The following is a 23,002-nucleotide window of genomic DNA, read 5'->3' as shown; positions in this document are numbered from 1 at the left end:
TGAGGAATGTAGTTGTGATGTTTTTTTATTCTTTCCGTGAAATGAGACTTTTAAGAAACGAGGAAATTGCAGTGTTCCATGAGCGAGCGCACGAAGGCCGACCCAAATGAAATTCGGTCTACATTTTTTATTGTATGCACTTCATCATTCCAGGATAGATCGATGGATCGAAATACACAGTTTGTTTTGGCAGAAGAAGAGGGCGGTCGGACATATTTTATGCCAGCCAGCATACACAGGCGTATGTTCGAGGCGAAGTGTAAAATCCGGTTTTGTATACGTTGCCGAGGTATTAAGCAGAATGGCTGGATTTCGTGCTTTCCCTGCAAGACGGACGAATATACTATGTGAACATTATAGACAAACAAACGAAGGAACTGTGGTTTTCTCATAATGCTTTCACGTTGTGCATTTTGTGAAAATACTCGAAGCACTCTACTTGCTAGTGGGTTTTTTATACGGCTTTTGCACTAAGAACATACCGAGATCGCATCGTGGGCCGTTGGTTGTTGTCTGTGCAGTCGATTCAGCTCGAGATCAACTGGACAGAGTCGGGTAAAATTTGATATGGGGGTTGTGCCATTCTGCACGACCTCAAAATCGTACTTCTGAATATCCTACGATCGGTGGTGGTAAAATGACGGATGAGGAAACTCGTGAGGTGGACATCGAGGTGCTGCGGTCTGGTGGCCATCGTAGGAATTATCGAACATGGCGGTTTTATACCTCTAAATGCACGTTGTAAAGAATACATGTTATTGTTATGTGTATTTAGATATGGAATAGACTTTCGAACCTTGTTTAACAATAGCTGTATCGAAATCAAGGCTTATCTCATCATTACCCTTGCATGAATGCCATTTTGTATTCGAGGATGGCGTATTGATTGAAGATATGTATGTAGTGTACGTATATTTGGCGTTTCGCTTTATCTCTCTCTCTCTTGGCACGAAGTTGTGAGGAGTGTGGTTGGGTATTGAATATCCACTTTCACGTGACACTTGATACACTTAAAACACAAATAGTGTGGCTTGCCAGCCAAACCGTATTAAAATATTGATTTATTATTGAAGTTAAATATAATTCGATTGGAATAATAAACACAATGTCGATGCGTCTGTACAGGAGCCCACGAAAGTCACGTCATGTTGTAAATTGATCGCGCCAGTCTGTCAGTTGTCTTTTGTCGCGGGTGCAATGAGTGTTCGTTGTCGAATACGCATCTCTTTCTTACTTGCCATAATAAGTTTAGGGAGACATTTGCAGAACTCGACACTGACCAGGCTTGCATGGCAAAGAGGTGTGGAAGATCTGATCACAGCAAATAAGCAGTTTGATTATTTCAGTGCAGGTTATGTTAATAAATACCAAAGCGAAGATGTCTTTTTTGTTCTCTGAAATACGGGTAACCGTGAGAACCGTGTGCAGTTGCTATTATCAGCCGAAGGGACTACCCATTTCGACCCGGCACGATTCACAGCTCTAGGACCCACCGGGTGCCGATGACTTACTCCCTTGAGATAAATCTGCCGGAGCGTGAAGCTCACTGCTTGTCTCCGTCTAGTGATTGGGTTAGGAATGGATGGAGTTATACCTTTATTTACCTTCCTCGTGGCGTGGGACGCATGCGCAGGGGAGGGTTTTGTAAACCGAATGCAACTCTTGGTGAGGTCGGGTTTGTGGAAAGTCGTGATCATGTGAAGTATCTCTTTGATAACGACGACTGATTAGGCATTTCAGGTAGTGCCGTGAACTTTGGTATTTTGGGAGATTATTCCATGTCTAAACACACTGTATGGATGACATTTCTGTTCTGAAGCCATCCTTTGTTAGCAGTGGCTCCTGTCAACAAGGATGGCACGATACCACATGTCAACAGCACGCCGATAATCCGGGTAGGCTAATGAAATGTTAGTGCCCGAGACTAGACTACTGGCCTCTGAATTATTTTCTAGGCTGCAGGTTTCAAATGAAGGAGCGTGAGATGCGAGAGACGTTAAGTGCATATGTTACCGGCAATGTACAGAATGCCTAAAGTCAGTAGGCAAAGTATGAAATAAATCGTAATGTTAATATTGTTTGGTTGTGTAAATTAAAATTAATCAAAGTCGATTGGGTAAGCTGTCAAGATGGAGGTTGTGCAGGATAGTCGTGAAAACACCAAGCTACTGAATCTGAACAGAACAAAAGTTTAGAGAAATTAACAAAAATTGTTTTATATAAAATTGTATAAATCGTATTATAGAAACTTCTTTGTTATATAATTTGTCTTAAGAATCTGAGGCATTTTATAAAATTCTTTGGTGTTCTATAGAATGCCTAGGCAAAGTATGAAATAAACTATTAGTTTCATACATTGCCTAAAAGTTCTAGGCATGTTATAAAATGCTAGAATTTCATACTTTTCCTACTGACTTAGGCATTCAATACATTGCCGGATTTCATTGTTTGCTGGTAACACATGCATTGTATTAGTCGGGATGCCTGAAGGGAACAGACAACGTGGGCGAACAGGGTGTAGGTGGGAGGCTAATAATCAATGTTGTTGTTAAAAATACGTTGCTACTCTGGGTTTTGGTTTGATTGCCCAAATAATATTTGGTGAAGAGTACAGATCACGTCAAAGAAGATGAGATGGGAAGGAAATGTAGCCCATGTGGGAGGGAAGAGAGATACGAACAGGGTTTTGAAGGGCAAACCAGAAGGAAAGAGCAAACTGGGAAGACCTAGACGCAGGTGGAGGATAATGTTAAAATGTATCTTGGAGAATAGGATGGGGTGGTATGGACTGGATTAATCTGGCTTAGGATAGGGACCAGTGGCGGGCTTTTTTGAACACGATGATGAACCTTCGGGTTCAATAAAATGTTAGGAATTTCTTGAGTGGCTTAGCAATTGTTAGCTTCTCAGGAAGGACTCGGCTTCATGGAGTAAGTACAGATTTTTATTAATCTGCAGCGCTTTGTTAATGATGTCCTTTAGGCCCAAATATTCTCAGCCCCGTGTTGGCACGCGTCGATGAAAGTTGTTTGTTTCGTAACGTAAATGCAGTTCGGGAGCACTGAATGCCATTAGTGCGTCTGACCCGATAATATAGAATCAAGTGTTAGGAACATTCCAAGCTCGTGGGGAATTTACGTTAAAGAAATAACAAACTCTCGTCCCGATAATTTTATTTGCACCAGAAACAAATTCTCTCTGCCTTTATAGCGTCTTTTATGTTCGTTTTGTACATTGCAGTTTTTGGCTTTGGCTTCGCGTTTCGTCAGTAATCTTTTCAGGCCGAAAGAAGGTAAAATGTCCCTTAACACTTGTTACTGTGAACAGATTCAGACAACCATCATATCCGTCAAATGACAGGAGCTGTTGTCACTGATTAACAAAAAATATTAGTGCCGTGAGACCACGGAGGATGTATTGGGCGCTTGTAGGGAAGAAAACCGACCTCTTCAGGGATAATGAACCCCGAGACGTCAGCTTTTGGCCTGACGTTGGCTGAGTGCCCGATTTCCAAACGGAAATTTTGAAACGTGTCTTTGACGAATATACAACTGCACATTTTAAATGAGTATTTGTGTGTGTCAATTAAAAGGAACATGTCGACATCGCGACTAGCATTTGAAAATGTGATTTGCATCACCGCTGGATCCCTACTCTATATAGTCTTTACCTCCGATTTTCCGTTGGACTTAGTCACACGTCTCGGAAAATTAATCGGCATTAATTTCAGTTTGTGTTCAAATTTGGCAGACATATCGGCGGCTTTGGTTCTTGACGTGTGGCATCAATGGAAGGTACAGAAGAGTCACGGTCAGATAAATACGGGTAAATTATGCGCGATTGAAATTATGACGCCACCTGTACGCGTACGTCACTTCCGGTTTCGGGTCCAGGAATTTTCCAGCATAATGTTTTTTATTCCTCAGTGTGAGTGAATTACATCGAAATTTATGCGTGTAGTCTTCTGCGATTCGAATGCAGTCGTCTTTTCTTCTCTGACATGTCATCGACGTCTTACCGTTTCGGAAATGTTTATTCTGCCCGTACGAAGCGTTACACCCAGACTTTTATGTTGCGTTAATGTGTTCTGTTTTTACGGGTTCTACCCGACGAAGTCAGACGTCCGTTCCGGTGTCTTTGCACTGAGCTGAAAAGTAGTGACTTTTATTCCATAAGATGGCTGGGAAATCAGTTCTCAGTTCCAACAAATGCCTTTAAAAAAAGCTGTTCCGCTGCACGTCATGTAGGTCGCTTGGGAGGAGAGTAATTCTTTGTGCTTAGTCTAGAACGCTCTGAGGCAGGCCTGCAAGACTTGAACGTACACGTGGGCCTAAATATAAACTGTAGAAGTGTTTCGGGCCACAATATCGAGTTTCCTGTTCCATAATTACATTAGCTAAATGTATGTGAACGTATGCATTAATTAAATATAAGTACCGATGCATTATTTGATTATTTCGGTTCCCAAGTGCGCACATTCAGTAACTAACAAGTCGTAATTAATTAATTAATGCTTTGGTTATTATGAAGTACAATCTTTTATGATAGGTCTGGTAACTTTAAAGACTGCCGAAGGCTGTCTTCTGGGTTGTTGCGCCGTGTAGTCTGGTCGATGTTTACCAACGTTTCAGAGGTCATACTGCCTCCGTCATCAGGGCGATGAATATGCCAGTAGGGTGTGTGGGGCTAGGTTTATAGGTGCCGGAACAGCCCTAAAGACAGAAATCTTCATACTCACCGCTGTGAAAATCTCTAATTTTACAAAGATGTCTTTCTTCACCGCTGGGAGAATCTCGCATCTAATGATTTAATTGTAGGTTTTTTAATCACGTAAAATGTTAATCTCCTGTTACATGTATGCCTGATTTGGTTTGAGGGGGGGAAATTACGAAACTACAGATGAGAAAATGTATCTGCACTGAACTGTGCAATTAAGGCAGGCCTTCGTGTTTCCATTTCTTCAGAATTCACCGATTCAAGTTGAGAGAAGCGAGACTTGAGGCGTGTTTCAAAACGAGATTGTTTGCGGTCTGTGATGTGGAATGTCCGTGTACAGCCTCCAACAGCCGGTATGTTGCCGTTTGAGCAAAGTCTGGTGGTGTAAGTGGGGCATCCCGGCCTTGGCATCCAGTTACTATTTACAGTTTTCTGTGAACGTCTAGTGGTCCGTAGGATTTGAGGTTTTCACGGCGGAAGTGAGTCTGAAGATGACTGTCTTCTGGGTTGTTGCGCCTTGTATTCACGTAGAAGTTCACCGACGTTTCAGAGGTGTTTGCTGCCTCCATCATCAGAGCGATGATTGCCCTGATGATGGCGGCAACAACCCAGAAGACAACTATCTTCGTGTAGTGGTCTGTTACCTTTGGAATCGGCGTTAACCGAACACTTCCGACACAAAACAGTTTTTGAAATGGCGTGTGTTGAGGTTGATACGCCCGTTGTCACCTGATTATGATGACGGACTATCGTAAAAAGTTAAGTGGCGTTTTTAGGTGTCACCTGTCCGCAGATTTTTCGTTCATTTTTAAAGTTTATCATCTCTCCAACACGAAGGCTATGCGAACATCTAAGGTGGTATTAGTACTCTCGACTTTCAGAGACGGATCGTGTATTGAATTTTGATTCGTGAGAAATGTGAAATATTTTGGTAATTTTCGAAGGAATCGAAAATGTTAATGTGACAACGCACAAAGTATGTGGACTGTTGATTCCTGTAAATTAAGTTCACTACAGCATTACAAATAAAGTGATACCAGTGTTCTGATTGGCTTCTGTATCAAAGTCCCTACATGGTTTGTTAACCACATGGCCAACTTTATTTGTTAACATCAAATAGAAAAATGCGATAAGGAAGGAAGATTAAAGTAGGATAGTCGACTAAAATCAAAATTCCTTGAGGGCGGTAAAGGGCCACAGAGAAGCAGACAGATTTCAGAGACCCGTGGAAAGGCGAGAGGGCGAGAGAGAGCAAGGATGTGATGTGAGGCCGGAAGGACGTTGAGTGCGTGACCTTGAACGAATGACTAAGGAAGAACTTGGAATTTGTGCCAGATGTAATCTCTGATTCTGTACTAAGGGTTACATTGTAATTGCGTTTTGCCACGCACTTCTTTACGAATGAGTATGAGCATTTTAAAGATTAGTCTGTCGCTATTTTGTGGACTGCCTGGCGTTCATGAAGTTCGTGGTCAATAGGCCAGTGACCTCGAAAGTGACAGTCATGTGAGTTATTTACATTTAGGAATGTGAAGGTGTACTTGAGACTGCACACCGTGCTACTTGGTACGTCATGTTAAGTGTCTCTGTTGGTTTGTTACGGACATTTTTCTTTTGCTGTAGAACAAATGGACATTTCAGTACTCACTGCAGGGGGGCAAAATTCTCGTTTGACACACATATTTCGAATGGTTCTTAATATACCCATTTCATTAGATTACCCTTTTTCCAGCTGTCTTCCACGCGTGGGCGATGGGGCCTTCCATGACTTTGGCGTTTTTCCTACGAGGGTAGGCGACCTGCATGACCGGATATAATGGGAAACTGTTATTGTTAATCGTATTGCTTTTATTGATATTGTTAGTTTTATTCAATGTTTTTTTATCACCTGGATTGGACACCCCTTTGCCCGTAACATCTTTGGTTAGGTCATTCTGGCCTCCGCACATATTCACTCATGGACCTTTTATTTAACCCTTGGGATTTTACCACCCAGGCCATTCCTCGCCCCCATGTGAGTAGCCAACCAGGGTTTTTCATATCCGTTTTCTACCTTGTTAGGGCTTCGACCATGCGTTCGACCTCCATAGGTCCCCACAGGTCTTTGCCCCCGGAGACCTGACTTCATTGTTGATTTGCATTCAGGGCTTGTCGTCTCTTGCATTGCACCGTTTGCCTTTCCTTCTCTGTTTGGCCACCCCTTGGCCTGTCCCATCTTCAGGTTTGATTATCCAGGCCTCAGGAGGATGTTGACTGCCCGCGAGTGGATTTCCCCTCGATGGCCCCAAACACCTACTGAAGAAAATCAGGGGCTTAACTGCCACAGGATGCCTGCTGCTGTCGTAGGGACAGGCCCCCAGCGATCGTTGCTCCAGGGGGCTTTGTCCCCTGGCCTTGGCCACAGCTGTGCATCCACTTTTATCGTTCTGGTTGCTGCATTTGTGCAACAGCGTCTTGCGTGAAGGACGCCGTTCGAATGTCAGTTTACTCCAAGGAGTTCTTCTTTCTAGTGTTGTAACTCAGGTATGTTTGAAGTTCTTCCTTCAATGCAATTTGCGTTCGGGTCGCACAAATGCACAGTTCGCTTAAATCACGCACGTGACATGACCTACGGCAAGTCACGTCAACCCGAACGGTCGCTTCCGGGAAGTCTCGGCGGAAAAGATTACCTAAGTCACAACTTCGTTTGACCTCCTCCCCATGGATGTTTTACGCGCCTTTCCACGGCGACAGCCAACAAGGCGCTAGACTTCTGGTCATGTGCGACAACGGCAAAAGACACATTGACACAAGGCTGGTGGACATCCCCCACAATTAACTTTACATTACAGTGGAATATGAAACAGAAAGTAGATTTTCTCGATCTGACGATACAAAGAAAAGATAAATTACGAATTAAACTTCTCAATTCATAGAATCCCTGCATCAACAGACATTTTTATTCGCAATAGTTTACTCAGACGAGCATAAACTAGCAAGCATCAGTTATCTAACAAACCAATTATACTCCTGTATCAAAAGAAACAAATTAGACAGAATTGGAAATCACGAATACAATCTAAAATAATCAGTACGAACATACGCACAATCACACATAAACAAACAGTTATTAGAAAAAAACAACTAAGAGACATGGCCGATACAAATGCCTTGCGACCAACCCCCAACCTGGAGGACCAGGGTACCTGTCTTAGTCTGACCTCTCCCCCTCGACCAATCTGGCTAGGGAGGCCCTACCAGTAGCTCTTGGGATCACTGAGGTACTCAAGCCCCACCACCACGACAAGGTGCAGGTACCATTAAGTGGGGATAGATCGTGTACAACCGGGGAAAAAAAGGCCATAGTGTCGTGTTCCAATTAAATGATCGCCCTGGTGATGGAGGCAGCAAGGACCTCTGAAACGTCGGTAAATTTTTACCAGACCGACGGCGCAACAACCCAGAAGACGGCCATCTTCACCTTTTAGACTTGGCGTTCGATTTGTTTGTACTGTGCCCCAAAGGCCAGAATAACCTCATATTCTAAGACTGCTTCGAGACACAGACCGACATTATTTATGTTGAGTTTCATGAACACGATAATTCGTAAAAATTGTTTTTGGTCTTCTTGTAACGTAGATTTTGTGTATTAGACTTGCGTACCTCATGTAGAGAACGCGTAGAATGCCAAGGAATAATAAAACTTGTATTGTGACCCTTCAGTCTGACATGGAGATAGAAATGTATGAAGGCGGAAACTTGATGAACGCTTTCATGTCGAAGCCACTGTCCGGCAGTTGAGTGTTCTGCGCAAACCGGATGAGGAGCAATGTCGTGTGACCTCGAATGGCCTACATACCGATTATCGTAATCCTTCTCGCAAGACATTCCTCCACGTAACGCCAGCCACCTGCTCGCCGTCTACGTATTAAAATCTTTGCAATAAAACACAGCCCAACGACGTCTCGCTCGCAGGCACTGCTGCCAACATACAGACGTTGAACTGGTCAATTCTAGACTGTCCGGTCGATGGTGTCAGAAGTGTAATTTCTATAATCAATAGTGGCTTTGTCCCAATCCCAAATCTTTTTCTATACCAACGAATTTCACTGTGAATTAACTCCTTGGGTGAGCCGGTAGCTCAGTCGGTATAGGGAGTGGCTGCGGATTGGATCCCCGACAAGGATTGATGATTTTTCCTCTGGCCTCCGCGTACCGGGGGTGTTAAAGAGCGGCCGGGTCGTACCGCTGACCACTCACCCTCCAGTCTAGTTGCTGAGGTGAAGAGTGAGTACGAGCTATAGCGTCTCTCCCCCTGAACATCTACGTGGCGCGTGGCGGGGTAGTCCATGATAGTCCGAGGAATTTTTGTTGGTTATGCACACGAATGTCCACTGTAAGTTTGTTGACATCTGGGTTCTGTCCTTGTACGTATTTGTCGTACATTTTGATGCTGATCTGCCGTCCCCATCCGAGCGTAAACCTTGTCGCCATGAGCAACGCAAAAGGAAGTCACCGCCCTTATGCAGAGGAACTTCTGATTCGTCTCTTACCAGACTACACGACGCAACGCAGTTGAATAAATTCAATGAAACGGAGCCGCTTGCTGCGAGAAGAAAATTTCATTCCTGAGGGCTGAATACCGTTGCTTGATGGGCTCTTGCAGTTTTGCTTCGTAATCGTGTGCCCACTTTGATAATATCGCCATTTTGTAACACGACTTACTGATTTCTTTATGAACAGTGGAATTCATTTAGTTTTAAAGTATTTGCATTAAATGGCGTATCTCAATGGACAGTTTTCTGCTAAGTGATAGTATTGCACGCTTTTTCTTACAGTTTCTAAAGCACTTTCATAGCGCGGTTTATCTGAATGGATCCATGTTACCTTTTTTTTTTAATTTTTTTTAGTGTTGTAACGTGTCCATTCCAAGCCATATTGTTTTTTCTTAAGTTGTCGGCCTTACCAGATGTAGTCCTCCTCCTCCTCCTCCTCCTCCTCCTCCTTCTTCTTATTATTAAAGCCTGCGATTCTTCAACTTTCTTCCAAGAACTTTTCCTCCGTCCTTTCTTGGGACGACCTCCATTTTGCTTTCCCACTGCCTTGTATTTAGTTGCTAATTTTGGTAGCCTTGCATCCTTTCGACACGCTTTTTCCAAGTCTTCAGGTATATTTGAATTTCTTCTACTGTACTTTGTACTTTCAATCATTCCCTTGTGTCTGCATTTCTTTGACGGTGTAATTTTGTATATCCTAGCAACGGCATTAACATTCTCATCTGTGTTGCTTTGTGTAACCCCCTTATCTTACTTCCGTCATTAACACCTGTTTCCGCTGCTTGGTTTTGATTAATTTGTTGACCAACATTTCTTTTGTTATTCTATTGATTCTGTTACATGCTTGTGATTTGTAATCCATGTCGTTGGTATTTTCTGAGATCTCATTTACTAAACAGTTAAATTCTGTGACTTGTTTAATAATTTGTCCTTCAATAATTACTTCCAGTCTTCTGATTTCTTTACCACACATTCCGATGGGTTTTGGTTTTGATGTGGACGTTCTCAAATTATATTTCTTGGGAAACTCTCTGAAGAATATTCGAATAAAAAATAATATGCAAGAATTAAAAACACGTCGAAACAATATATCAATTAAGATCCAGTTCGCGTCTGGCGTAATAGAGACGTGCCTGCTGAAACAGCAGCAGTACTCGGCCGCGTAAAACAGGATAATTCGATATCCTGCGTTGTCCCAGTTCTGCAGAGCGAGACGGAAGTCTTCCGTCCCGCTCTCAGGTTCTGTTCCGCTCTGCGGTGTTCGTATCTTTCACTGTGGAACGCTAATTTGGCATCACAGAGGTTGCAGCCAGCCTCTGGGACCAACAGCAATGAACACTGCCCTCGCTGGTAGCTCCGCTGGGCAGTAGTCGGCTCCTTTTGTGCACCTTAATTGCCGTTACCCACGTTGTATGAATCAAGTCCACACCCTCCCCCGTTTGCTTTAGGTCAACTTTAATATTATCCTCCCACGTCTTTGTAATTCATGTGGTATCTTCCCTACTGGTTCTCCAACTACAATTTTGCATGTGTGTGTCATGTTACCAGTTTGTGCTACACGCCCTGTCAATCGTTTCCTCCTTGATTTGATCATTCTGATGACGTTGAAGAGTACAGATTTTGTTGCTTCTCGCCAGGCATTTGTTTCTTTTTGTTTAATACCTCTTAGACCACAAGAATTCTTCTTAGCTCGCTGTTCTGGAACATTCTGCATACGTGTTCTCATTTTAATGTCAAAATAAGTTTTACATTCACTCGAAACAAAGGGTGGAATTTTATTTTTGCGAGTTTTAATCTTTAACCTTTTCGACGGAAGGAGACTGAAGACTAAAAGTAAAGTACTGCGCTGAGCGGCGCTAACCTAACCCTGGCTGACATTCGGATACCTTTCTGAATAAAGCATCTCGAAATGACCATTTTCTACTTGGCGCTTCGTTGCATTTTGAAGCACGGAAGGCTGGTCCTTTGCATTATGCAGACCGACCACCTTCACTCTGGTGTCGCCGACGTCCTTAAACGGGGTTTTTGCTCTTACAAACTCCACGAAGGCGTTTATTTATTGAGAAGTTGAGCCAGTCACTAAATTTCTTTTATGGAACTCTGAGGTTCATTACAGCCGTTGTTTTTTTATCTTCAGCCAGGTGAATCCAATCCGCACACTCAACAGACTGCATGTACTCTGTCTATTTCACGTAGGGACCAGTGGCACACCTTGCGTTGGCACATGGACTGTATAATAGACCGATTTTCTGGAGAAATTTTGGGAATTTGTTTAGCGATTTCGCTGTTCCCATACTCGCGAGAAGTTTCCAGGCAATAAAACAACGTGAAACAGCTGAGTGGATAATGAATGTCCTGTGTCCGACTGGACAAAAACCGCTTCCCCCACTTTGCTGTTAGTGTTGCTGACCACACGACGATACAGCACTCGTTTCGAAATACCCCCACTAAGTGGGCGGATATAAACACTTAAAACACTTCTGTGTCGGACCGAAGTTTCCCCAGATGACGCGCTGACGTTGCGCGAACCATAACCTTAACATAATCCGACAGGAAGAAGTCCGGTGAACGACGCGGCCAAGGTATTTGGTCTGCTCAGCCTAGCGCTAAGGGTAGGTGCTATTCAGGAAGGCCCTCCGACATGTGGGAAATGATCATTTGAAATTCTAATGCTCGAGGTGTGATGTAACTCGCCAAGTGTCGAGGCAAACATTACCAGTAATTGGTTGTTCAGAAAAGAAAATTGGTCAGTGACCTTGTCTGTTATAACCTAGAGCAAACGTTCGCCTTTGGACCGTCGCTTTTAATTTACTGGGTCACTTGTAGATTCTCTAAACCCGAGACCGTGACATTGACTCGTCTGAAAGCGCACTTTGTTTTTGTATCATCAAGTCATGATGTCTGTTGACTCGGTCAAGGATCTTCACTGGGACTCGTTTGGAATTCGGGTTCTTATCTCTCTCCAAGTGCACTTTAAACTTGGTTATTTGCTTGTTAATGTGGGAAATTCTGAACGATCCTGCGTCCTTTTGGCGTGATGGGTTTGCACGACGCTTTTCGGACAGAGTTAGGTTGGCTCCATTGGAATGCGTCTCGTTCACTGGGCTTTCTCGTCAGTGTTTACGATTTGCGAACTTCGTGTCGCCCTGCCACATACATAAGAGCTTTTTGCAGGATATGTGGGGCACGTCTTATGTTATTCGTCACATATTCCATGTTTCGGCCCAGTCGGACACTTGGTTACTTTGTCTTTGTCGAGTGGTTAGTATTCCTGCTTCGTTCGTATTCGACAGGCCTCGGGTTCAAATTTCGGCGGAGATCGGGTATCCTGATTGAGTTTCTTCTTGGATTTCCTCAGTCCCTCCAGACAATAAGTAAATAAATGGGTTCCTTTGCACTGTGGATCCTTCGCTGGCCACTTCATATTTTTTGTCCGAATTTCCTGTCAGCTTGTATATAATTTATCAAATATTAATGTACATGTTTCTTGTTTATCGACGCACTGTTGTGATATTCACTGTTAAAATTACTACTTTTTAAAGTTTTACATATTTTTAAAATTTCATAACAATGCAAAAATAAACATGGCGATAATTACGTTGTAACTTTATTATCGAGTCGGCCTCGGCGTACTACACAAGACATTTTGTTCGCTCGTCATTTTCCGTCGTGTGACTGCACAACAACAACAACAACAACAACAACAACTTGATTTGTAACCGATAAACAGTTCATGATTTATGATTTTATTGAGTTGCTCTACACAGTGCTGCCATCTGGTTAGTGCCATTGTTCGTTTTCCGATTTGTAGTCATCCGCTCTCTGCGTTGCATTTGTGTGACGAAAAAGTAACTCCGTATCTTATTAAAGTGCATTATCAGTACCATTCTTGCATATCATTGGGACTCTTATGATGACTTAATCTCCACTCGTTTAGTGTTATGTGCCACATAAATCGTCCCTGCAAGCCAGTCACTTCGCGGCACACAGCGCTTTGTGCATTATAAAAGCCGATTGTATTAGCATTTTTGGGAGAGACAGTAACAAATCAAAATTTGATCCATTAGTAAATTACGAGCAGATTAAATTAGGGTAATGCTTGCCACCATTCAGTTGACAACCTTTTTTATCTTCTCGTTTGCTTTTTTAAAAACGTAAATATCAAAATATAGACAACTATAATTTTGCCTGTATTTTTGTATGGGTGTGAAACTTGGTCGCTGAAGGAAAGAGGAAGACTTAGACGTAGTTAGGAGGATAATATTAAAATGGATCTTAGATAAATAGAATGGGGTGGTGTGGACTGGATTCATCTGGCTCAGGATAGGGACTAGTTTTGGGCTCTTGTGAGCACGGTAATGAACCTTCGGGTACCATAAAATGCTGGGAATTTCTTGAGTGACTGAGCGACTATCAGCTTCTGAAGAAGGACTCGGTTCCATGTACAGTAAAACCTCTCTAACTTGGACACTTGCGGTTCCACGATAATGTGTCCAACTTCCAGAGGTGTCCAGGATAGAGGGAAAGGGGAAAATCATCCTTTCAAATTGTGGTGTAATGACAATGTGGTAATTGTAAAGTATTATGGAGCCCTTCCTAAAAAGGAAATTATTGATAAGAAAAATCAAAAGGGTAAATTAGATTTTTACAAATTTTGTTTTCACTAAATTAAACTTGCATGGATAAGCTCAAAGGGAAGGACACCAATACTTTACGTTTACAGACAATGTAATCTATTTACTTACATAATCTAACTACTGTAGGCTTGCTTGAATTAAGAATTAATGACAATAATAATAATCTTTTGAAACCCACTCTCATGGTTGCACATTACATCCCAGCCTCAATGAAATTTTAAATGTTCAGAATGTATTTTTTTAATTGTACTTAAGGCATTAGCTCAACATAAGATGTCACTTATTTCTTGTAAAAAAGGCCGTCACAAGACACTGCTTTTTTGCTTTTATCTTGGAATTTGCCCATCCTCTTACTAATTTTCGCTGCAATCCGAATAAAGTTTCAACCATTCCTTGTTGGTTATGAGCGAAAGCATACCGTTCCAATTTCTGTTAACACTGTTTAACTCAGTTGCAAGCACTGTACTGACAAAGTTAAAACTACAGTGAGGGGTTTAACAAAGGAATAACTATACACTTTCACTGCATTCCAATGATGTGTTCAATGTCTCACACCCTCAACCATAAGCAAATCCTCAGGTAGAAGGCATTCATCAGTCAGAAATTCAAAACAACAAAATACTAACTGTAAACGTTTCCCATAAAAGCATTGAAGCTAAGTGCATGAACCTGTCCAACTTACAACAAAAGGGGTGTTCAAGTTCCAGGATAAAGGGGTGTCCAAGGTATAGGGGTTTCACTGTAGTTAGTTATATTGTGCAGTTGGTGATGAGGTGGGGAGGTACCCAGGCGCACTGAAGTCCGCTGAACGAAACGATTATTATATCGATAAAAGTCGTAGCTTTCTTAAAATAAGTCAAGTACAGTCCTTCTTAAGTCCAACATCCGTTTAGTAACTGCATGGCGCCGAGTCATTCTTGAACAGCTTACACCTTTACCCGTGATCAGGAAGTTGACCGCCATTTATATAAATCGAGGGTTTGTTGAGATGTTGGGCCGGACCCTCCCATCAGCCACAGGCATCCAGTTCACTCCCCGTTTCTTTAGGACCCATTTTTATGTCGATTCTTCCGACTGTCCGTGCTTTCAAGTTTCCTTGATGCCTTCGCATGTACCACCTCCTTTTCTCTGTAATATCCGCGCCAGGGTCGACATCCGACCGCTGACACTACTTGAATTCAGAATACCACTTCGCACGCCACGGGTTGCATCGTGTTCTAAGGGGTACAGCGCTCTGGGTTTTAGCCTCTGTACTGTTATCTTCACTGATGGCGTCTGATCAAGGCTGTGAAACTCGTGGTTATAGAGGGAGCCACTTCGTTGCTTTCTTTTTACGCGTTATATTAATAAAAGAATTGTAGTACAAAGAAATAATGCTGAATATATGAGCGAATAAATATAATACACTCCTGAGGAAGATGTTAAAGACTCACTTCAGGTTTAAACTGTGCAGAACTGCAGAAATGGAAACCAAAGACAAGTGTTTTTTTTCCCCCAGTGGAACTTTCAATTAATGTATATAACGCCATGTTGCTTCTGAAAGCGAAATTACAGAGTTCATTCAAATATAGGTCACAAAATTCATAGAGATTGTGTGACTGCAAGTGATCTTTAAAATCGGAGCTGCGTTTGTAATATGTACGTACCCAGCGACCAGTCTGGTTACCTGAATTGTACAAAATCTACAGATGTTTAATAAACGGTGGGTTAATTCATGAATTCATGAATGTTTAGGCAGTAACATCTCTATACTGTTCCAGAAAAACTCTACAGTTAATATGTTTCTGCTGTCTGTAATTAATTCTGAACATCGCAATAATAAGACCGAACCATTAATGATGATCATGTTATTAAATACGCCCTTAAGAGTCTTCAAAGCCAGTTTAGGACATAATGAAGTACAGGTGTTTAACGACATGTGAGGTGTCTCCTTGCTGACGTCATAATCCATCTTGATGTTCAGAAACACGTGCAGGTCTTGATGTAAAATTCCCTTTACTCTCGGCCTATCACCGAAAAATTGTTTAATGTTTCTCTTCGTAAGACACCGGACATGAAACTTTACGAAAATCTATTCAGCTGCTCTGGACTTGTTACATGCGTAGGGTCGGACTGATGGTTAAACGCGAAACTGTTCTGGTGGGCACGTTCCAGCGATGTGAACGCGCCTGAAATGTATAAATAGCGCAATTTTCAAAGGGAATAATATATTCTTCCTTCACAAAAAAGGAGGATAATTCTTTCGTGTAGCAGATTAAAAATCTGTACTGTTCTCCCAGTATTGTGAGGGTGATTAAGTCGAGAAGAATGAGATGGGCGGGACATGTAGCGCGCATGGATGGGACAAGAGGTGTTCACCGGGTATTGGTTGGGAAGCCTGAGGGGAAGAGACCGCTGGGAAGACCTAGACGTAGATGGGAGGATAATCCCAGGCGGGATCTATCAGAGATAGGAGTTGAAGGAAACTGGATTTTATTGGCCCAGGACAGGGTCCGGTGGAGGGCTTTGGTTAATTCGGTGATGAACCTTCGGGTTCGGTAAGCCATCTAGGTAGTTAGTTAGTTAGTTAGCAGATTGGCCCGTCGGTCGCAGTGGGTCCCCCGGGTTTACGCACGAACAGTCTGGACGCGTCGCAAGTGAAATTTGCAGCAAGGACCTCTGAAACGTAGTCAAGCTTCTATCAGACTGCACACTTCGCTGCAACCCAAAAGACGGCCATCTTCGTGTGTCATGGGCTAAGCGTTGTTTTTCTCACAGCGGACAACTTCAGATGCATTTTACTGTCACCAGCTGTGGTTGTGTTTTGGATCAGTCCACTCGTGGAAAACATCTCGGAGCATCTTGTGCTGTTGGCCACGTTATGTCGAGTCGTTCGTACTAAGCATTGGCCAAAAAAGTTTATGTTTACTGGTGGCTGCAGGGGCAAAATTAGAATCAGACATTGCTCAGATTTTGGCAGCCTCAAGTTGCGAATAACATTTGAGGAAATAATGCATCACTTCCGGCAGGTTTTTTTGTCACGTGACCGTCATTTTTTAGTGTTCTTCAGAAAATGCAAGGGAACACGGAAAAGATGGAGTGGGCGGAAATGGTAACCAAAAGGACGCTTGTTCTTAGAGTAAAGAGGTGTCATCAAAGATTTTATAGCTGGTGTGGGCGTGTCATTCTTCAAGGAAGCCGTAACACTCAGAGGCCTTGAAGTCCAAGACTGCTAAATAATGTTTGTAATCAGAAGAGAGTCAGCCTTGTGTTGGTGTCAAAAACTTGCTTTGTGAAAAGTTCCACGTGTAACCAGTAGATTTTCTCGTGCAGCCATTTTGTACACTGCAGTTCTTCTAATAAATCCAGCAAACGTAGGAGTCGTTAGGCTGAATGGAAATACCAAGCTACTGTGAAAAAGTGAGCTCTTGACGATAGCAGTAACCATGACACTGAAAATGACGGATTAACTCGTGCTATGTTCAAATATGGGATTTTGCTGTGGATGTAATGGTGTGCGTTCATATAAATTTTTTTGTTATAAATTAATACATCATGTCTCTGTATAAAGCACCCCGCCATTATTTACGATCATTTAGAAAATTCTCATCAGTAACAGAGCCTAAATATGTCACCCAAAATAGTTAATGTCACTTAAACTGTACTGATGTAATTTAAAAACTCTGCAAGAATATTTGTTTGCCGCAATTTTAGTGGCATAAAGAGCGTGTTACGTGACGCAGTGCATTCTGGATTAAGTACAGTTTTTCCTGTCTCCTTGAAAAATTAAAATTATTGATATGGGCCCTCTTCTTGTTACGTGTTCAATTATATAATTTAGAGTGGTCTATTACTTTTCATAAATTTCATTAGTATTTATTTGAACAGCAGAAATATGGTTCACAGTTTCGTTTTGTTCTCCCCCTCCCACCAAAGTTCGTAATTAACATAAATCTGAGGTACAACATTTTTTGTTTATCTCCCCACAAAATTTCATTTTCTTATCTTCATCCTGCAGAATTTTCTGCCATCAAACCGAAAGGTATGTATCGCTTTCGTGCTTCCGCAATGTTCATGTTATTTACCAGAGATGCATAAATTAGGTTGATCTGGCACACAGCGTTTCAGAAAGCAGCGTTATGTGGCGCTGGTGTCGCACCAACGTCAGAAGTTAGTTTCGTTTGCACGTGATAGATTTGTTCGAAAGATTTAGGGTGAAGGGTTTCGCTATACAAGTTCTTGGTGCGAATCTTAGTGAAGAATTTTGTATAGTAATTTTCACCTTTTTTGTCCGTATTTCGTGACACGATCTGATAGTGTGCGGATCGACCAAGGCTGTCTGTTGCAGTAATTCGGCGTGAAGTTTTACAGGTAAGACGGATGCGTCCTTTAAAAGAGTTGATTTCATAGAATGATGAAAACTGACCAGGGAAGGTCTGGTTGCACGGCAGGTTTAAGCGATGAAACGTGTACTGAAATGTGTTGACCTCGCAATTTGCGAATTTGTTCTTGAAATTGCAGGTAAATGATTTTCTATTCTTTGACACCCGATTGGTATTTGATTCAATTCATTGTCTGACTCTCGTGTGGAAGGTACTCGATTCGAATACCGGCAGAGAACCTGCTGTCCTGACCGACGTTTCAGGCTGTTTGCGTGGTGAAAGGAGTTTCTTTCATCCCGCTCTCTTGTGTGTAAGCTAAGCGCCACGAGAAAACTAAAAGAGCCGCTCTTAGATTGAAAGAATTTGAGACCAAGGTAATTAAGAGAATATTAGGACCAACGAAGTGTCGGGTGACTGGAGAAAACCACTGCTCATTGGGGAGTTACACAGAGTACACGTTAAACAAATATTATTAGCTTGATCAAGTCAAGGACGATGAGATGGATGAGACGTGTAGAGCGCATGTGGGGGGGCATGCGTACAAAATTGTGGTTGGAAAGATTGCAGGGTAGAGGCAGGCACAGGTCGGAGGATAATATTAAAATGGGATCTTATGGGAGTGTGGTTTGGATTTATATGGGTCATGAACGGGGAGCTTTGACAGGCTTATGTGAACACGGTAATGAAATTTTGGTTTCGTAAAAGGCGGAGACTTCTTGACTGGCTTAGCGCGCTGTTGGCGTCTCAATATGGCAACTGCAATGTTCGTCGAAGTGGTGGTCAGTATTCAAAATCTGACGTGGAACTTATCCGAAACTTAAGTTGCACATCGAACATCATCGGCGAAAACCCAAGGGCAACGGAAGAACTTTGGAATCCGTTCGCAATGTCTTGCTTGTCACGAACGCCCGGGGTCTGAGAATTATAGTATTTCCACACTCGTGTGAAGAGTTTTTTCGTCTGGCAGGATGAAGTGAGATCAGTATGATCGCATGGATCCGGTGACTTTCCTGGTTTGTAGCCTTGAGATAGCCAGTTCGAATCTCGATCAGATATCACGGCGTTTCGTGCACCATCCTGTGCATCAGCTGATTCCCATAATTAATTCGCACATTAAGCTTTTATCCTCTTGTCAAGTTTATATGACTTTAGTATCGTTTATATAATCAGGTTTTCGGTATTTGTGTAGTTCAGTGTTCCAAATTGTTCGCTTTCCCGTGTTCCGTTTGTGAGGTTTGTGATAACGCATTAAACAGGCTTCTAGATCTTCGTTCACCGTGGTTCGCTGTGTCTTTACTTGTTTCCGTGTTTAAATTTAGAAATTGATATTTTCGGCCAAATTTATATTTTACTGCATTCTTCAGCACTTGGCAGTTGGAAAAAAAAAATGCGAGATGTAGCAGTTCTCATGCCACAGAATTGTCGGTGTTCGCAAAGGAAATGTACGGTGTTTGTCACCGAAACCTGGTCTGTTAGTAAAAGTTCAAGGAATGTGTAGTGTTTCTAAGTTAGGTTAGGTGGGCGCTGCTGAAACGCCTTCTGTTTCGACGTTTCAAAAAGTAGCCTCAATGCCAGCGCGACGTTAGGTCGTTATATGTAATTATAAATTATTTTAGAATTGCAAGTAATTGTCGCGGAATATATTTCTACGCTAATTGGAGCAGCGGTTATAATTACCCTTTGATTTCCAGGTGCTGACTAATTATGACAGGAACGTGTTAACCGGTGTGATTCCTCTCTTACTCCCACACATCCGTCGTTCGTTCATTTGTGCCGTGAAAACGCATAAATGAGCACTGATGCGTTCCAATGTTGCTCCGTTACTACACTCCACACGACAGTTGTTATGCTCTACGTACACTTTGGTTTGTCCCTTCTCATATGCGATATTGAGATAATGAATCTTGAAGACATGTAGCTCGCATGGGAGAAACGAGAAGTACTCACGGAATTTTAGTACGAAATCCTGAAGGGAAGAAGCCATTTTTGAGACCACAGAGCTGTTTCATTCAACAGAATGCAGTATATAAGTGGTGTTTCGCAACCAGAAGAATGTGTATTGGGCACCAATATTGTAAAACAAATTTCAAATCTGTAAACTTCGTATTGTACTTTATATAAAACTGAAATTGTGTGTATGTTTTCTTATAGCTGGAGAACGGATAAACCAATTTGGACCAAACTTGGAATGCTTATCCCTTGAGACAATGAAGAGATTTCGGGAAGGCTAAAACTCTGATATTTTACTTAATTTCGTGTCCCGGTGAGGATAGTTCGTGTAGGTCGGAAACTGTTCACGATGGCCAAACACGAAAATGCTTTCTTTCGGCGAATAGGTTACAAGAACTGTGGTTGCAAACGCGAAGACTGTCCTGAATTCGAGTCTCGTGGAAAGTATTAGGTTTAGAGATAATGTTTTTTTCTGTGGTTTTTAGTGTTGCATATCGAATGATCGGGCCAGTGGAACATCCTTTCGGGCAACAAAGGTTAATAAAGAGATTTTTTTTAACATTTCTAGAATTTCCCATCATTAACGCTGCTGGCTCTCTGCTGTAGACTTTATAAAGGCGATGAAGCAAATTCAACAGGGACTTTCATCTTAACATTGTCACTCAGCTTCAGACATTCAGCACATTGATTGAAGTTAGAGTGACTTACGTGACTTTTATTAAACTTCCGACAAAACAACGCCGTTAGCCTACGGAAGAAATATTTGGGATAACGCGTCTTGAGCGGTCGTGCCACTATAATTTTAGGTTTAACGTGTTGAGTTATTTGGGGCACACAGTGTCAATATTTTATTTGTCCATATTGATGAAATCAAACAGTTGGTTTAACTGTTGTAAATTGTAGCACTTTTGTAACACACACGGAGTCTTGGAGATAATCTTTACGCGATCATAATGCACATTTAAGCATTTTGTAATTAACGTCGTTTCGACCATTTCTGAAAATAGATTTTAAAAAATGGCTCGAGGTCGTGAAAGTGGATTCATTTCTCTCGCGATAAGGGCCAGTGGCGGCCTCTTTTCAACAGGACAGTGAACATTCGGGCCGATATTTCCAGGACTAGTTCCTCAAGAACGCGAACACAAATGTCACATTTTCTTCGCCATTTTGAAAACACGTGCATGATTTGTTTTTTGTTTAGAATATATTTTGAACATTTTGTATTTTTAGGGGGGCTCTCTGACTAATTCCGGAATTTGGCTTAATAATCTGTTGATTACTGGTAAAAAATTATGTTTATTCCCTTTTTCGCGTGTTTTTATGAATTCTGTGGCTGTTACGTATTCGATATTTGTTTTCGAAGATGGCAGTCTTCTGGGTTGTAGCACCGTGTAGTCTGGTAGAAGCATACCAACGTTTCAGAGGTCCTTGCTGCCTCCATCTTCAGGGCGGTGAGTGGCTTCTGGAACGTTGGTAAACTTCTACGAAACTACAGACCTAGACAGCTATCTTCAGAGTGATGTACGTTGTTGAACGGACTAACCTGGGTTCTTCATTATGCAGTTCAGGATATTCGGCTGAACGTCACGTTTGCAGTTTTGTAATCGGAAAGTTCACTGCCCGGCTCTGAACATCCCATCCTGAGACCGACAACCTTTTCCTTCAATGTCTCTTGAACAGTAGGTTACATTAGCAAGGGCGGAACATTTATGAGGTTGCTACCCGTTGTTGGTAAAGATACCGAAAACGGATTTTGATTCGACAGTGCATATTGTGATCGAGTGTATCAGCTTTGCACTTGGCAACGGATGTATATGCTGTTCGTTACGCTTATCTGATGTCTTTGTGGGAACTATTATCACAGCTGCAGCCATTCTGGCCGATTGTTTGACAGACTCGCCCTTAAACATTTATTTGCTGTGATAAACATAGCACATACGTCATCCGTATGATGATTCTCGGAAACAATGCCGCTGTTATGTACGGAAATTGTTTTAAATCGTGTGTCTTTAATTCCTTTACAGTCGGTATGTCTTTGACGAAACGTCAGTTTTTAAAAAATATTGTTTATGAATTATCTATATATTGTGTAGGATTTGAGATTTTCACGGCGGTGAGTCTGAAGATTGATGTCCTCTTGGTTGTCGCGCCGTGTAGTCTGTTAGATGTCCACCAACATTTCAGAAACCACTCTCCGCCCTGATGATGGAAGCAGCAAGGACTTCTGAAACGTGGATAAACTTCCACCAGACTACACGTCACAATAACGCGAACTGAACCTCAAGAGATCCACATACTGGACGGCACTGCTAACTGTATTTGCCGACGTTGTGCTGATTGCTTATCTGAGGTTGTCCAACTGTTCGTCGGTATTTTGCATTCTCTCGCTCTCTCGATTTGTTTATACGGAATGGAGATCACATGTCTAGTGATACATGACTAGCACAGGTGGAAGGAAGATTTAGTTTTCATTATCTTCTGGTGATGATAACTCATGCGACACAGTTGTGGTACCCACCGGAAGGAAACTGGACGCTGGATATAATACGCCTGTCAGTGTTTGTACCAAAACTTAAAAGCGTCTCAGTTAATGAGATTACGCACACCTGTTTCCATGACCGTTTTTCATGTTTGGTAAACCCCACGATTTAGGCCTAATAATTAAGGCCCATGACTCTTAGATCACGTCTTGGAGCAACTGGGAAAGAAAATGTGACTCCTGTAGAAACTCCGTTGGAATAATTTTGGAAAGGGACGGGGTGCGTTGTCAGGATGGCGTATTGCAGGTTTCCCGGCCTGGAAC

At 42.2% G+C, this 23,002-nt stretch overlaps 1 protein-coding gene across 11 annotated transcripts in view; it reads left to right on the top strand.

The window, feature by feature from the left end:
* Positions 1-23,002, top strand: part of shep (RNA binding motif single stranded interacting protein alan shepard) — a 148,486-nt gene that overhangs the window by 70,178 nt on the left and 55,306 nt on the right. The gene's annotated exons all lie outside the window — the stretch shown is intronic.

The sequence above is a fragment of the Zootermopsis nevadensis genome, unplaced genomic scaffold, assembly GCF_977971745.1.
Source record: "Zootermopsis nevadensis isolate Lab colony 2312 unplaced genomic scaffold, Znev_1.0 Znev_ptg000007l, whole genome shotgun sequence".
Taxonomy (NCBI): Eukaryota; Metazoa; Arthropoda; class Insecta; order Blattodea; family Termopsidae; genus Zootermopsis; species Zootermopsis nevadensis.
The sequence above is the reverse complement of the archived record's forward strand: the minus strand, read 5'-3'. Positions and strand labels throughout refer to the sequence as shown.